The 17,471-nt window shown below is 40.3% G+C and overlaps 1 protein-coding gene across 1 annotated transcript in view; it reads right to left on the minus strand.

Annotated features, from left to right (window-relative positions):
* The window catches only part of LOC119859252 (gamma-aminobutyric acid receptor subunit pi-like), a 68,323-nt gene extending 55,766 nt beyond the window's left edge, over nucleotides 1-12,557 (minus strand). Inside the window, exon 1 of the mRNA XM_038411119.2 lies at nucleotides 12,274-12,557. The gene's annotated coding sequence lies outside the window, so the exon portion shown is untranslated. The remainder of the gene's footprint in view (nucleotides 1-12,273) is intronic.
* Between the last annotated feature and the right edge of the window lie 4,914 nt (nucleotides 12,558-17,471).

Here is a 17,471-nt window from a genome sequence, read left to right on the forward strand (position 1 = left end):
TTAGGGGAATCTGGCTTAGTGCAAATGAGCAGATGGTGTTATCACAACATTTCCCTCTGAATTTTGATTGTTTCACTCCTACTTCAGGTCACAGTATGAGTGTTGTAATATTTTTCATTCTTCTTTTGGATGGATGCTTTCTGATTCTCCATGGTTCATCCTTTGAGCACATTTTCCTCATATGTGAGAGTAATGACTCCCTTATTTTTATTTTGATCTTTCATTCCCAGGAAATTGTTTATTGTCTTTATAACAGGCTCACAAGCCTTCTTTTAAATGTAGCCTTTGTGTTGTTGCTATGGGCTTGTGAACATGTTTTAGGAAACATAAAGTGGAATAAGGGAGTTTGCAGAAATTTCTGTGACTGTATTTCTGTCCTTGGTTCATGTCCATGAGCATTTGAATCAGTTGCTGATCTTTTGTAAAGCAATCATCTTTATCTACAGATATTATTGATTTTCTAATGTAGAACTTTAAGGGTTGAAAAGATAATTTAAACTTATTGTAACCAAAGGATCACTTTATGCTAGCTGGCAGAGGGTACAGGGATACATAATCTTTACAGGGATCCCCTGGATCTGGTATTTACATTCTAATTCTCTAAAGAGGGTCATGTATTGTTTCTGCTGAAAGCTTGTGTTACACTGATCACCATAATCTTTGTGAAATGTATGTGCATATAATATGTAAGGAGAAATATATATATTAGAAATTATGTTTCTAGGGCCTTGTAGTTAAAGGCAGGTCATCCAGAGGTAGCGTGCTTTCAGTGAAGTTACACTATACAGGAGATGGGATACATTTATATCCCTGGCCGACCATTGTGTATTGTGTGTGTTACAATGGGGATCTATTTGCAAACTGAATCAAATTCTAATGAAGAGATTGTGGGGACTTCATAAGGAAAATTAAGAAGTAAAACAGGTGGGGTAGGGTCCTGTTTTAAAGATGAAGAACAAGGACTGGTCTGGTATATCTTGGGGTGCAGAAAGATGCTTTGGCATCCTTCACTGAGGGAGACAAATTGCCATCAGACTTGCCATGAAAGAAGAGTCTCAGCCATCCTGGTTAAAAAGTGCTCTAAGAAGTACTGCAGTACCTTACTAGACAAGAGGGCATCTTGTGAATTGTGTTTAGGGTCTAGAATGCATGTTAGGATTTTATTTTATATGTAACTTTTTATACCTGATTTCTCCATAAATAAATCTAAGCGTTATGTATTAAGTGGAGCTGTGTTCTAAGGTATAACTAGTAAGCTGCAGGGCACTGTTCCTTTGGGAACTGCAGGTCTGGTAATTTCTCACACTAAGAGTCAGTGGTAGCAAGTTGCCACACATCCCTGAGTACTCCTGGGAAGCTCATTTAGCGCATCGTGTTTTCTGCGCAAAAATGTCGGATTAAATCATGCCCTGTGCTAGGCGGGTGTGTTAGTGGGAGAAGAAGGCATGCTGTACCCCTCACAAAGCAGCCACCATGATTCTGCCCTAAGCACTAGTGACGAAGACTGCTACTAATAGGCTGGTGCACCATACCTGTAAAGGGTTATGGTCTGCCAGGTGGGGAATAGTACTGGCTAGCCATTCAGAATGTAGGTGGCTTTGGGTAGCATGTTAGCCAGAAGAACACACTGCTTCTTTTTTTTTAATTAAAAAAAATTAAGGGGCTTATCCCAAACCATTTTACCCTGTGCCAACAGGATGGCTCCTGCACAGGTACATCTCCCTTCTTCCTGCACTTCTTTGCCAGGTGCTGCACACTAATAGGAGGATTTCTCTCTTAAGTGTAGATTTTGCTCCAGCCATAGTATTTAAAATGTTATGCAGAACCTTGTAATAGTTTGCTTACAGATTCTGATGGAAATTCTCTTTCTATGAGTGTCATAAATATAGGGGGAAGAGTAGCAACCTTTATGTATGCAGTAGCATAAAATCTCTCCTTGGCAGCTGTATTGGATTGCTTTACCTGTAAGGGATATAGCAGTTCAAATAACCCAGTTAGCACCTGACCAGAAGGACCAATGAGGAAAGAAGATCCTTCCCTCCACAGATTTGAAAGTATTTATTGTTGTTCTCTTTTGTTGTTCCCTCTCTGGACAGAGAGAGAAGCCAAGCAGGTACAATATCTCCTGAAAATATACCTGGAATAATCCATCTAAAACCACAGAAATTGTGAGTAAGGCAAGGAAATGCATTAGGTTATTTTTTGTTTTGGCTTGTGAATTTTCCTATGCTACAGAGGTACTTTTATTCCTGTTTTTGTAACTGTGAAGCTGGCCCAGAGGGGAATCTTCTGTTTTAAATCTTTTTATTACCCTGTAAAGTTACCCTCCATCCTGATTTTGCAGGTGTGATTTTTTTATTTCTTTTTTATTTATAAATAAAGTTCTTCTTCTTTTAAGAACCTGATTGATTTTCAGAGTCTTGAAGACAAAGGGTCTGGTCTGTGTTCACATGGCTAAGGCAATTGGTTGGTACATTATTCTCAAGCCTCCCCAGGAAAGGGGCTGAAGGGGTTTGGGGGGATATTTTGAGGGGATAGGGATTCCAAGTGACTCTTCCCTGAATTTTTGTGATTGTGATTGGGGCCAGGAAATAAAGTACAATTGCTTACCAGCACTCCTGAGCACTCCAGTCTTTATTATGTGGTATCAGAAGAAAACTGAATCTTTCACAGAAATGCAGTAAGCTAAATCTCCCAAACCCCTGAGGATAAAAGTGAACCAGGAAGAGAACTGGAGGAGATGGTTGCAGCACTTCTGAATTTTCCTGGGAGCAAGTGGTAATGCAGAGAAATCAGAGAGGGTGAAATCCCTCACACCGCTACAAGTGGCTTGTCCAGCTGTATTGGAGGTCTACAAGAAACTCCAGAGAGAGCATGAAGGGGACTGAAAACTAGCAGGCAAAGGTCAGTATCCCTGTCATATAATAGCGGTCAATATGCCACAATTTCATTGGCTATTATAATAATCTCTGAAACTACAGGTGATGCTACCCACAGGGTACTACATTCACTGTTTTGTAAATGGCATGAGCTGGGCTTGCATTACTATGAAAATGACAATTGGATTTATTTGACTTCTGCATCCAGATTTTCTAAGTAGGCTTGGGTAGCTAGAAATTCAGCCAAGAAGCCAATGAAGCGTGACTAGCCCCACATTTTGTGAAGCCCTATGTACAGCAAGATGTATGGATTCCTCTCCAGCTTTCATCTCTTCCTGTAACTGCCCAATCCCCAATGAACAACCCAAAGGGATGCCAAGCATCAGACATTGTGTGTGACAGTCACACTGTTGCAAGCCCTATCACACCTGCCTGCATCTCAGCTGCCATCTCATGCATTCAACTAGGCATTTGCAGTTCCTCTTCCCAGCTGGTGGGATATGCTCTGGAATCAGGTTTTTGCTATCAATTGATCTCTGTCTCTCCTCACTCTTCTCCCCCAATTGGTATCAGATCCAGGGAGCAGGAAGTAGTGCCAGCAACAGCACCTGGTAGTAAAAAAGTGTGTGTGTGTGTGTGAAGGGATAGCATAGTGCTGAGGTCAGGAGTGGGTAGGCTAATGGAGAGCGGGGCAGAATAAGGAAGGCTGCAACAGATTCCCTCATATTTCCAGCAACCCTGCAGTCCCCAGGATTCCACTGCCCTAGCTCATTCCTCCACAACAATCCTCCAGGCTCTCCTCCTTCCTGCCCATCCCTATTCCCATACTAAGCTCCTCCCAGCAGCTCCTGCTTCCCTTCATTAACCTCCCCATTGACTTCTCTAGAACCCTGGTCTGCCTTTGGTTGCTCTTGCTTCTGAGTGGTGTGAAAGATAGCTTCCTGCCTCCCCTATACTTACTGCTACTGCACAGGGAGACCCTGAAGGGAAAAATGAGCGACTTTTGCTCACTATCAAGAAAGGTCACATGTGAAACTGCACAAAATTAGGCCTCTATGCAATCCATAAATACTGATGTACATTTCACTCATTTTTATATAATTATGCAATATAATTAAATAGCTACCTTCTAACTTGACTACCTGCAACCTCCCCAGTTCCTTCACTTGTTTGTGAACCCCTAGGAACCAGAAAAAGATGAAAGGGGTGAAAGGGGGGGGGATAATTAAATGTATTTTCCATAAATTCAGTCTAGCTAACACTGCAGATAGGAAGGGCTGGAATGAAAGCCAGCTGTGGGGATTTTATTTATGTATTTATTTAGTTATTTATTGAGTGGGGCAAATAGGGGAGAAGAAAGGACAAAACCTGGCAGGCAGCTATACTCCAAGTCTGATTGACTGATTCATTCTCTGAATACAAGCAATTGATGAACGTGGACCAACACATGTCTGCATTCCATTATGAGCCGCAGCTTACTCCCGCATTTGGCTGACAAGTTAGTTCTCGGCATGTCACTCAGGCTACTTCTAAGCCCTGGCAGCATTTGTGATTCTTGCCTGTAAAAGACCTGCACCATGCAAAGGCTGCTGGGGCATACAAGAAAGTGCTATATAAGAGCTAAGTATTAGTACTCTGAAGTCCAGAGAAAGTAGCTGATGCTTACCCTCTCTACCGAGACTGCCAACAAGATGCCAACGATGGTGATATTTTTTAGGAATTGGACTAATACCATTTGCTGAGTTAGTTCTGTTATTTAAAATATCTGGCATTAGTTTACAAAATCAAGCAATTGATTATTACATACACTCAGAGTCACTTTTCTATTTAAAAGAAATCTAACACGGCATTTATGAAATTGCAGAAACCGAATTTTACCTGTTTTCTATTTGAATTTATTTTAAAATGACTTTTTTATAATTACTTTGTACATTTTTACCCTTCCATTAAAACGTTTTTCTTGTCTGACATAATTCCCTCATTTTCTGTCACAATTGTAGTAACCTTTTTATGCAGCTAGTAAATATTTTACTACTGTTTCCCTCAAAAATATTCTAGATATTTAAAAAGCTTTGTTGTGAAGCAGATTTAGGGTTGTCATAAGCATAGCTTACCTAACACAACCTCACAAAAGCAAGTCAATAAAAGGTTAAACCACCTTATGATACATATACTCTGCTCATCTACTCACAGACAAACCTTAACATTATCACATCTGCCATATAGCACAGACCAGACATCTCAACCTTATTTCTGCTCCCCTTAACCTGCTGTTCTACACACACCCTTCTACCAAACTACCTTCTCCCAATAAAATTAATTGTGGATGTTTGGTGTGGTAGGATAGGAGGGTTTGATTTGTTAAAGGTAGTGATGGAAGGCTGTATACTTAGGAGACAGAGTAATGGTCAAGGTGTGCTATCTGTGGTGTATTATACAGTTAAGCTGTGTGCCTATGGGTGGAGGAGAAGGGGATATCTACTTGTAGGTGGCTTAACTTTTCATGCCCTTGCTTTTATGGGATTATGTCAGGTATGTTGTGTATCTAGCAACCATAACTTCTTCACAACAAAGTTTTTTGTATATTAATTTCCTCGGATTTTTAAAGGATTAACCAATAGTGGTAGGTTATGACAGGTATTGCACATCAAACATCAGTAGTATAACATCTGACAGAAAAGCATAGCAGGTGCTGGTGCATAAACTTTCAGCTATGATGAATAACAAGTAAAAATGAGATCCACTTTCCCCCCAAAAAACCCTACATATTACATCAGATCTACGCAAGATACACTGATGTCTCAAATGTTGTGCAGAGAGACAATGTTTTTTAAAAGATATCAGTCAACAATGAAAGGTCAGACTGCCTTTGGTCTGACCCAGTATGGCCATTCTTATGTTCTTAAGAACAAAAATAGCATGCGTTTCAAAGACTTCTTATTAAAAACTTATAAAGAGAAACCAGCAAAAACTGAATAGAAAATTCAAAGGTCATAGTGAAATTTCACATTGATAGGCCACTTATTTTTAGAGAAAAAACAGGAATACATCCCTCATTTAAAGTCCATTTTATAACACAACCCTAAATATGATGTCACTATCAGGCAACACCATAAAATCTATTTGTGTGTATTAAATTGGAACATTACATATAAGTGCTAAGAACCTGGTTTCGGTTTATATATGAAATGTGTAACTGTCCTTAAAATCACCAATTCCATTGGATAAATAAGTATCTGCAGTTAGATACCTCAGTATTTGTAGTATTCAAGGTATTTCCTATGGTTTATCCATATATTTTACCTCTGTGTAGGAAGGTCAAAATAGTCCCTACATGGGACTTAAGTGATGCATGGCTGCTTGTGCTGATTTTCCATACTGGGATGAATTTTACCCATAGTGAAGAGTATAGGCTGGACCCAAGGTATCTATGATTCACCAGGTTGCTGCAGAATTCAAGAATCTTGTCATACAGTACATGAGGCTTTCAGTACAGGGAGCTACTTGCAAATACTGAGATAACCTTATCTTACATAAAAATTTCAAGCTTTTAAACACTTTTTAAATGTGCATCTGTGCATTATCATGGGAGATGCTGTGAGCTTTAGTTTGACTGCATAATGTTTTCAATCCTGATGCCCTGTTTATAGTTGCTCATAATGCTGAAATTTTCATTTTTCAGAATGAAATTTTCCAAGCTTGGAGTCTGTCCAAAGATGAAATTTTTTGAAAAGATTGAGCAGAAATAGTTCAGCCATTTTTGCATATGGCAGGAATGGAAACAAATATACGTTTCTGATTATAAAAACCTCTAGTTACCTGTTTTGAACGCTCCTACAGCTGGGATTAGAAATTTGAAAATTAACATGGAAACCATTGTATTTATGTCTTCAACTGTTTTGGCAAAACTTGTTTTTGTTCTGACACTGTGATAATCACAGGTTGCTTATTTTTGCTAACACACAAAACATGTATTTTAAGAAGGTGAAATAGACATTCATACATGGCTGATTTAATGCTCAAGAGAGTACTGATGTGCACTTAGGCGGAAGCAGACTCCACTGGGGCACTAGGCTTGATCCCTGCAGACCTTTTAAGGTAGAAAGGGGTTAGGGAGAGTTGCTATGCACTTTGGAAAATTTCTAGAAAGATGCTGTGCCAGAACTTCACTCCTTTCCCAACTATGCAACTAAAGTGAGGACTGCATTATAATACAGAAAGTTTTTTGGATGCAACCCTAATATTGGCATTCCTGATTTTTGAATTTTTAATCAAGCAGCCTAAATGTTTCCTTAACCTAGGTTGGTTGGGTGGTTCTTTTTTTTAATATTTAGAGGGTTTTTTAAGATAGCCTAAAATACTTTTATGGATCTTAACTTTTCAGTTTATTTTAGATATCCTTTAAAGACTATAGACTTTAACATATTAGACTAAATAGTCTGTTGGTGACTTTTGTATATCAGGAACATTAGTCCTGATTATGAACAGAGTACTTGAATTTGACATGGCTCTGCTTTAGGCTGCAATATAAAGAGGCAGTGTTGAGAGGACTGTGCAGTTACGTAATATGAACGATTTATGAAAAGCAGCTTTTTTCGTTTCCAGGGAGTGAGATGAAATTTCTTCCACAACATGAATAGTCTTGGGCACGAGTATCAAAAATTTTGAAATCCTGTTGGCCCTTTAGGATTATGTTTTTTAAACCTTATTCTATTTTAAATTGAAAAGTAAATGCAGTTGGATAACAAAGAAAACAGTATTCCAAGTTTGTGAATAAAATTCTGGCCCCACTGAGATCAAAGCAGTTATGCCAAATGCAGCCAGGAGTTCACCATGTGTAACAATGACTCATACTAACATATTCCAATTTCCCCATGGATAAACAGTTAACATGCCTCATCCCTGTATCTCCAAAACAGATGTTTGGTGGCCTGAACCTAGGTGAAAGATTTGGACTTCCCAGCCTCACAGAAATGATTGTTATTGTCATGTTGTATTATGCCAATCCTTCCAGTGCTGTCCTCAAAAGTAGACTCATAGACTTTAAGGTCAGAAGGGACTATCATGATCATCTAGACTGGGGTGGCCAACCTGTGGCTCCAGAGCCACATGCGGCTCTTCAGAAGTTAATATGCGACTCCTTGTATAGGCACCGACTCCGGGCCTGGAACTACAGGTGCCAACTTTCCAATGTGCTGAGGAGTGCTCACTGCTCAACCCCTGGCTCTGCCACAGGCCCTGCCCCCACTCCACCCCCTTCCCGCCCCCTTCCCTGAGCCTTTCAGGCCCTCACTCTTCCCCCTCCCCCATCCCAGAGCCTCTTGCACACCACAAAACAGCTGATCAGGAGGTGTGGGGAGGGAGGAGGAGGCACTGATCGGTGGGGCTCCCGGTGAGTGGTAGACACTGGAAGCAGGGTGAGGGAGCTGATGGGGGGCTGCTGACGTATTACTCTGGCTCTTTGACAATGTACATTGATAAATTCTGGCTCCTTCTCAGGCTCAGGTTGGTCACCCCTGATCTAGCCTGACCTCCTGCACATTGCAGGCTGTAAAACCTCACCTACCCACTCCTGTAATCAGGGTCAGCGGAAGCTTCCTATCACTGGGTGGGGCCACCAGTGCCCGAACGAATCATGGCCCCACCCGCCACACTATCCCTCCTCCCGCCCCGTGCCACCCCTTCCCCCCAAGAGCCCTGCCTCTCTTCTCATCACTCATCCTGATGGCTGGTTAAAAAGGGGCTGGCCACCTGGGACCCCGTTCCAGAATCCCTGCCTGTAATAGACTCCTAACCTTTGGCTGAGTAACTGAAGTCCTCAGATAATGATTTAAAAACTTCAACTTAGAAAGAATCCACCATTTACACTAGTTTAAACCTGCAAATGACCCATGCCCCATGCTGCAGAGGAAGGCAAAAAAACCCCAGGGTCTCTGCCAATCTGACCTGGGAAAAAATTCCTTCCTGACCCCAAATATGGCATTCAGTTAGATCCTGAGCATATGGTTAAGACCCAGCAGCCAGATACCTGGGAAAGAATTCTCTGTAACTCAGAGTCCTCCCCATCTAGTCTCCCATCACCGGCCAATGGAGATATTTGCTGCTAGCAGTTGCAGATCAACTACATGCCATTGTGGGCAGTTTCATCATACCATCCCCTCCATAAATTTATCAAGTAGCACATAAAGGAGTAAGGTGTTCATACATTTCATTTCTATCTAATTACCAAATATATCACATATTTTGAACCCAGATTCACATTTGATTCACACTTAAATTGTCTGGTGTTATGTCACTGCATACTGCACATTGTTAACTTCATAAATGCTAAGGTTCTAAAATATGTAAAATTAATTAATCCTACCCCATATTATGGGATATTTTCTCCTGTATTTGTTGTTATGATTTTCTATTTTGAGTCTTTATCTTAAATTGTAAAAACCTATCCAACACATTTGGTCCAGAGCAAGTGGACTGGTTGCAATATTCTAATGTATTCCAGCACTGATTGGCCAATGCAATGATTTATCTTCTGGATGCATTAAGTCTTAGAGATGATATTTCTGGGACATAATATATGGGATTGCAACCGCCTTAGTTATATTGTATTATGTGCATGTTTACAGTTCATTTCCATGATAAGGGGAGGGGGAGGAGTGTTGTAAATAGCAAAATGGAGTAATTCAGTGCTGTCAAATTTCTAAATAATGTGTGCTAAATTCTGCCCACATGCAACTTCCATGGAAATCAGTAGAATTTGCCTATGCCTGACTTAAACTAGCCAGCTTTAAACTAGCCACTGCAACACAAGCTTCAGTGTAAGCTAGCCCTGGCAAGTAATTTCTAAGGATTCCAGACAGGCTTGTACGTATGTGCTGCAACTTCACTTCTCCGGGACCAGAGATAGCTAGATTAAAGCCTGGGTATGTCTTCTCAACACCTTGTGATTACAGTATAGACATACTCTAAAAATAGATTTTGGCCCAGTATATTTTTCCCCTATACACTCAATTGTTCTTTTTTTTTCTTCCAAAAATCAATAAAGGTAAAGGTGATCCATTAAATTTAATTCAGAATTAGAGCTGGCTGAATACTGTACACATTTTTCTAAAATATTCACTTTTAATTTTAAATGGATTCAGACACCTTTTGTGTTTACCTTCCAGGAATAGGTTTCAGAGTAGCAGCCGTGTTCGTCTGTATTCGCAAAAAAGAAAAGGAGTACTTGTGGCACCTTAGAGACTAACAAGTTTATTTGTGCATAAGCTTTCGTGAGCTACACGAAAGCTTATGCTAAAATAAATTTGTTAGTCTCTAAGGTGCCACAAGTACTCCTTTTCTTTCTTCCAGGAATAGCTCAGGAAATAAGAAATTTCACATTTGTAATCACGAGTACTTGAGATGGAAACCCAAAAAGAGTTACTCTTATGAAATTAGGGACAGAAGAATGTCTGGTAACACATGTCCTATCAGAACAACTCCACATGTGAATGTCAAAAGTTCAAAATTAACTGCTTTCTAATAATCTACGGCAGTAGACTGTTATTCACAGAATAGATTCACATTAATTATTCACCAAAAAGTCCAGGACACAGAATCATAGTCCTCAAGACCCATTTCTCCCATGATGCCTCCTGGTAATTATCCATTTAATTAAGGGTTGGTTGGGTGGGTCTCTTATATTTAGTTGATTTTCATTTAATTATTTTTTAAAAATATAGTGTATTTAAATATGTATTTAATGCAGGCATAAATAGATATTTTACATATTTTAATTATATCCCTAGCCTCCACCCTGCCTGTTGTTATTTAAGATGCAGTTCTGCTATCCTTGCAGTTGGACCCCATGTGACTTCTGTGCTGGTGGAAGGGTCCACCCTTACAAATTGCAGGATTGGCCTTTAGATGGAAATCTCCTTGGGCCATTGATTATGGCTTTCAATGTTTCTACAGCACATAGCACAATAGGGCCAAAATCCTGACTGGGACATCTGAGCACTATCAAACTAGAAATAATTCATAATAATAAATGATTGAAAGGCCAAGCCGCAAAAACGATCAGAATGTTTGCTGGCTCAGGATGACAAGAGGGCAATTATTAGATTTGATAACTGTTTTGTTAATTTAGGCAGAAATGATTTTACTTTGATTTTTAAAGATTTTTATAATTTCAGCTATCATTAATTGTGAAATGGACCAATAGATTCTTTCAGTTAACATATTTGAGAAACAATAGTTTAAGCCTGCACAGAAAAAGCATGATTTTGCTTGGAATTTTAGAGTTAATAAATAACTTCCTGTCTGTTGAGATACAATTCTTGAAGACATATTCTTGAATATACATGCATACACAGAAGCTTGAACATTCTGAAAAAGAAAGTTTAGGTACAACCTTTGCACTGGGGCTCAGTTTTCCATTTCCAACTGACATGACTAGTCAGTCCCACTGAAACCAAAAGGGCTACTCATATCATTAAGGAATGCAGAATTGAGCTCTTAATAAAATCATTGAGAGTTTTGTCTGAGTGAGGACTGCAACACAGGGCTATGAAAGTGAATGTTTTTATGCAGTAAAATGAATAATTCATCATTTTCATTAGTGCAGATCAAATTAGTTTGCTTTAATTCAGATCTGTATGGTATCATGTTCCAGGATTTTAGTATTTTAAGTTTTATAACAATGTGGCTGTGATCTTTAGATTTTGGGAGATTTGTTAGAATTGGCTACAGTTCTGTAAGGATGGAAAAGGCAGCATCAGCAACTTGTATACAAAGTTAGAGCTGACCTTTAAAATAAGAATAAATAACATATATACTGTGCATGAGTAGAAAAGAATTGCTAGTGAAATAAAAATATAGATATTTACATTTTCCATTTTCTTCCATAAATTTCCAGTGACTAAAAGTGCAACAGTTTTTAATAAATACATTCAAATGTTTTCATTCATATTGCTGCATATTTTAATGAGTTATATTATATATTTTTCAAATAAAGTCACTATTACACAGATAATTTATATAGCTATGTTTAAAGTAAATTTTCAAAATGACAGATTTGGGGGGATTAGGAGCTTGGCTTTCTAAATATCTTTCTTGGAGCAGTGTCCTGTTCTATCAGTTCGGTTTTCAAAAGCAAATTTTACTTTTTAAAAAGAGCTTCCTCTAAGTTGACTTTTTTCATATCTTAATAAATAATAATTCCCCAGGGAAAAAAAACTAACATGATTTTTCTATAGTTAAGTATAAGGGACAAATAAACAGAAATATTAACAATGTTTCATTTATCTGAAGGAAAAAAACAGCCAGGGGCACTTCTGGATCAAGGTACTTGGGTATCTTGTAAAGCTCCTGGAGATAAAGTTGTGCCTTTATAGAAAGGATGCTCCAAACTTACCTATATGAAAAAGATTTTGCACATCGTTCTTCCTTTGTGCTGGAAAGGGAGAAGCTAATGCTGCCTGCTGGTCACCTCTAATCCGGCTTTGCAGCCCTACGCTCAGTTCAGGGATCAGGAATCATGGATGCTCTTCTTTGCTGGAGTAGTGCACTCGGGTTAGTGTGTGGGGGAGCCTGACTCACTAGCGCCTTACTGAGCGTGTTTGGAAGGGGAGGGAGCTGGCAAGGGGAACGGCATGGGGGGTAGGGGGGTGATGGTCTGAGTACACAGCTTCCATCTGCTGCGACCCATCTCTATCACTCGCAGTATATTGCAGGAATAGCCCGGGGCTTTGGAAGGAGCCTGGATTTGTTGGAGACCGGGAAGGAGGGGTGTGAATGGCTGGAGAAGGGAAGTCCGGGCTCGGGGTAAAATTGCACGTGTAGTGCTAGATTTTCCTCCCTGCCTTCTAGTAAGAACGCCGAAGTGATCGGTGCTGCTTAGTAACAACAGTGAAGCTGCTGCCCTAACTGTGCCCTCAATTGCCATCAGGATTTGTCCTCCACGGAAAACAGGAGTAAAAATGGGGCAGGGGGAAGAGAGGGGCAAAAACGGGAAGGGGGGAAACAAAAGTGAGGAAGATTGGGCAAACCTGACTAGAGGAGGGACAGAGCGGGAGGGAGCACAGAGAGGTACACTGAGGAAATGAGGGCGAGGGTAGAAACGGGAAGAAGGGATTAGTGGGGCCGAAATGGGGAAGAGGAGCGGGGTGTCGCTCCCCCTAAGGCTGTGCCCCCTGCTGCCTAAGCCGGGCTGTGGTGCTAAAGCCATAACGCAGCCCAGTGCCTGGCTAACGCTGCACTGATCAAGCCAGAAAACTGAGAGCTGCGGCCGGCGGGAGACTTGATTCATTGCCCTGCCACTACTCCCTGAGCCCGGCTAAGCCTTCGGAGACATGCTTGTGTGGTGGTTAAAAGAGTTCCCTGCCTGTGGCAGGGACAGGCTGGGGATTGGGGTGTCCTAATTGTCCGGTTGAAGGCACTGGCAGAAGGATGAAAGTGGAGGGGGAGCTTCTGGCACAAAGCACGAAGTCCCTCCCTGACCAACAGCCCCTTCTTTACACTCTGTGTGTGTTCCACATCTGGGCACAGCTAGAGCCATCAATAAGAGTTGATCTGAGCAAAGCGACAATTCCTTGTTCATGGCTCTAGCCACATGTACCCTGTGTGGTCCATGGAATCTAATTGTTGTTTTTGGTTTTCTGGAGGAGAAGGGGGTATCTGTCTTCAGAAATGTTCATTTAGTTTGAATTAAAAATTTGTCTGTTTGAACGTTATAATGAGGTAATATCTTTTATTGGCCCAGCTTCTACTGGTGAAAGAGAGACAGAGCTTTTCTTCACTCCAAAGCTTGTCTCTTTCACCAACAGAAGTTGGGCCAATAAAAGATGTTACCTCACCCACCTTGTCTCTAATATCCTGGGACCAACACAGCTACATAGCACAGCTACAACAACATGTTAACTTTATCATGGTTTTCAGGAAAATTATGTTCTGCTCACATGTAAAGCAGAAAGGATTTCTTCCAAAGAGGAATACATTTCAAAAGCTTGTGTTACCATAGAGGGAACAGTAGCAGGCCTTAAAATTGTTTGCCTAATACTTTCCGTTTAGAGCCTTATTTTCAGTCGTGCTTTATTTTTTCAAGCCGTGGACAGTTAGGCTGAAACTTTCCATGCATGCTCTCTGCCACTGGCTACAGTTTTCTGGAAAATTTCAGTTAAAACCATTCAAGTGTTTCTGAGAATTAATTTAGGGGAAAATGGTTGCTTTGCCAATACAAAAAAAATGTTTCTATAACCCTTACAAACACACTGGAGTACTGTTTACTGCCTGTGAGCTCTGCTCGCTACAGAACAAGAGAAAAGACAAGTGGGGGAAGCCATTTCTGGAGTTTTTCTTTTTTCCAGTCAGAAATTTCATCACTAGACCAGGTCTAAGGACAGGAAAGCATAAGCAATTTCTGACAGGGTTTAAAGTCAGCCAGAAATTGTTACTCCCGTCTGGAGCTAAGGCAGGGATGGCCAACCTGAGCCTGAAAAGGAGCCAGAATTTACCAATGTACTTTGCCAAAGAGCCACAGTAATACGTCAGCAGCCCACCATCAGCTCTCCCACCATGCTCCCAGCACCTTCCACCCACCAGCAGCCCCCTTAGATCAGTGCCTCCTGCTCCCTCCCCAACTTCCTCATCAGTTGTTTCATGGCATGCAGGAGGCTCCGAAGGGAAGGGGGTGGAGCGAGGGCATGGCAGGCTCAGGGGAGGGGGCGGGAAGGGGTGGAGTGGGGGCAGGGTCTGTGGCTGAGCCAGGGGCTGAGCAGTGAGCAGACCCCGGCACATTGGAAAGTTGGTGCCTGTAGCTCCAGCCCCGGAGTCAGTGCCTATACAAGGAGCTGCATATTAACTTCCTAAGAGTTGCATATGGCTCCGGAGTCACAGGTTGGCCACCCCTGGGCTAAGGAAAAGGGAAGGGATGTGATTTCAGACAGAATCACCACCATCTATCAGAATGTGCTATAGTTGGTCTGGGGGATAAGGAAAGGTTAGGGAAGTAAATTTTTACAGGGGTCATTCTCACCTGTCAGAATTTAATATCTTTGAACCAAGATGAAGAGATAAGGTGAGAGAGACAGTGTTCATTCTCAGCTCTCTGAAATTGCTGCCCGGGAGCCAAGATGATGACAACAGTTTAGGTAACAACTTCCAAGAGGCTCCTCGTCACCCACTAGAATTTGGTACTTGTGATCCAGGGAGGAGATGGAAGCATGTTTTATTATGGTAGAAAAAATGAATAGGTAGTTATTGCCAGTGTTGTTACTGGTAGCAAATTCTGACAAGGAGGGTGATTCTGACTGTGCATGCCTGCTAGCCAGTCACATAGTGCTGAAGAATTCTCCAGCTACAGAACAACATCAGCCACAGTGATTAAAGTTAAAAGTAGGAGGGAAAGAATAGTTCCCACTTCCACAGCTCTCAATAGCAAAACTGGAGCAGATTTTGCTGCTCTTTTGTTTTTCTGTTATTGACTGTTATTGCCTAAAGCCCTTTTTAAATTAAAGAAATGTAAAATCATACATATACTGCAAATGCTGAAGCCTGATCTGATTATAAACCCATATATGTTGAGTTTGCTTGCACTGAGGTACCCTTCCTATCTTTATAACTGGGACACTCTCTCTCTAGCTATGTTCCATGTACAGCATTTATTTTTCATTCATCAAATAAGCAGAAAGGAAGCCTTAAAACACACTGAAATACACAAAATCCCTGATTGTTTTCATCACAGAACAGCTGCCACTGAGGGAGACAACATATTTCAATCCCATGTGGTGTTTTATAAAATTAGAATTAAGAAAACAGTTTAAGAGATTATACCATTACCAGTGTGATGACAGCACCGATGCGTTAGTTTGCTCATTTTTTCTCTTTTCTATTCTGAGATTATGGTAGGATTTTGGAAAGCTAATGGGAAACACAGAAGGTCCTAACTAGTTTCAAGGATTATTGTTTTAGAGATTTCATAATATCTGGTTCTGTCAATGTTTCTGGTTCCCCTCTGAGTGTAGGACACACAGGAATTTAGTGTGAAAAAGAATTTGGCCAAGATTTTCTAAAGTGTTTATTATTACTGTGTGCTTCAGTTTTTAGTGCACCACTTGAGCTGTTCACCACATTCTGAAATTCAGGCACTTGTAAAGCATCTCAAATTGGGAATGAAAAATTGAAGCCCTTAATATCACTAGACACTTTTGAAAATCTTGGGCAGCTATAGCTCTTATATCACTATAGCAATATTGAATGACAGTATCCTTTGGTCAGCTTGAATCAGAATTTTCTGAAATAACATCTTTACAGTGATGAATGTGCCAGTGTCAATTAGAGCCATGCAGATAAAATAAACAATATTAGAATTAAACCCAGTTAGTGTACATTAAACTATTAAGGTTGTCAATTAACAGGTTAATGTAAATGTAAGTTCTTCCTCTCTCTTACTCTATTCATTTTATTATGATTTCGCTTGCAACGCACATAGGGTCAAATTCTCCATTAACATCTTTGTTCCAAGTCACAGACAGGTCAATTCTACAAGGTGTCCTCAGTTCCCATTGAGATTATTTTGTAGGACCAGAACCATAATCTGGCTAGAACAAGATGTATTTAATTGTATTGATATTGGGCTTGATTGAAGTACACTTATTCATTTTCAGTTGTGCCTACCCCTACAAATAGTCTCATTAAAGTCAATGGGACTTCTTGTGGAGTAAGATACTACTCACCTTGAGTAAGGCAATCACAATTTGGCCCACATAGTTATTATTTATTCTGGCTTCTTAGGACACATTCTTGTCTACTCCCCCATGCTTAATCATTCAGAGAGAAGCTTTACCCCTTCAATCTCATTTTTTCCTTAATCTAAATCCAGGAGACTTATTTTAAATTGTTATGAACATATGTTTGTAGCTATACAGTTTAAACATAATTATACAACAACTTTGCTATATATTTGCCTTATAATGAATAAACATATATATAATTTCAAAATAGATGTTTAGTATTCATATTTCAGATGAAAAAACACTTGTAACAATCTATAGAAATACAAAATGTAGATGGATAGTGGAAATTTATTGACCTATATGTTCCTAGTAATTTTCTGCTTGTGACAGAATAATTGGTGCTAAGGCCTATGCTTCCTTTCAAATCATTGGTTTGTGGTTGATGAGGCTACAGACAGGTTCAATTGCTAGTTCAAAGCTTTAGCCATCTGTAGAGCAATTTGTAGGATGGGAAAATCAGATGACTCCTTCCCCAGACTGACAAAGAATGATGGGATTGGTTCAAACAGCTTCTAGCAAAAGAGAATCTTTGTTATAGAACATGTGTTGTAAAACAAGAATTAAATGTACTGGATCAAATTCTGTGGTGCTCCACGACTGTTTTGTGCTACATCATAGGTGGAATCTGGCACTAAAGTCACCTTAACCAGCTCAGGGAGAATGACTACAGTGTAAAAGGGATCCTCCAGTGGTGTGAAGCTGATGTAGGAACTACCACTTATTTTTCTTGCTCCCAGTGTAGCAAGGAAAAGGAAATGCAGCCAGAGGAAACAGTATGTGTCTGGGGTATGTGCTGATCCTCTGCTGCAGTTTCACGTCC

This window comes from Dermochelys coriacea, chromosome 7 (genome assembly GCF_009764565.3).
Source record: "Dermochelys coriacea isolate rDerCor1 chromosome 7, rDerCor1.pri.v4, whole genome shotgun sequence".
In the NCBI taxonomy this organism is placed as follows: domain Eukaryota; kingdom Metazoa; phylum Chordata; order Testudines; family Dermochelyidae; genus Dermochelys; species Dermochelys coriacea.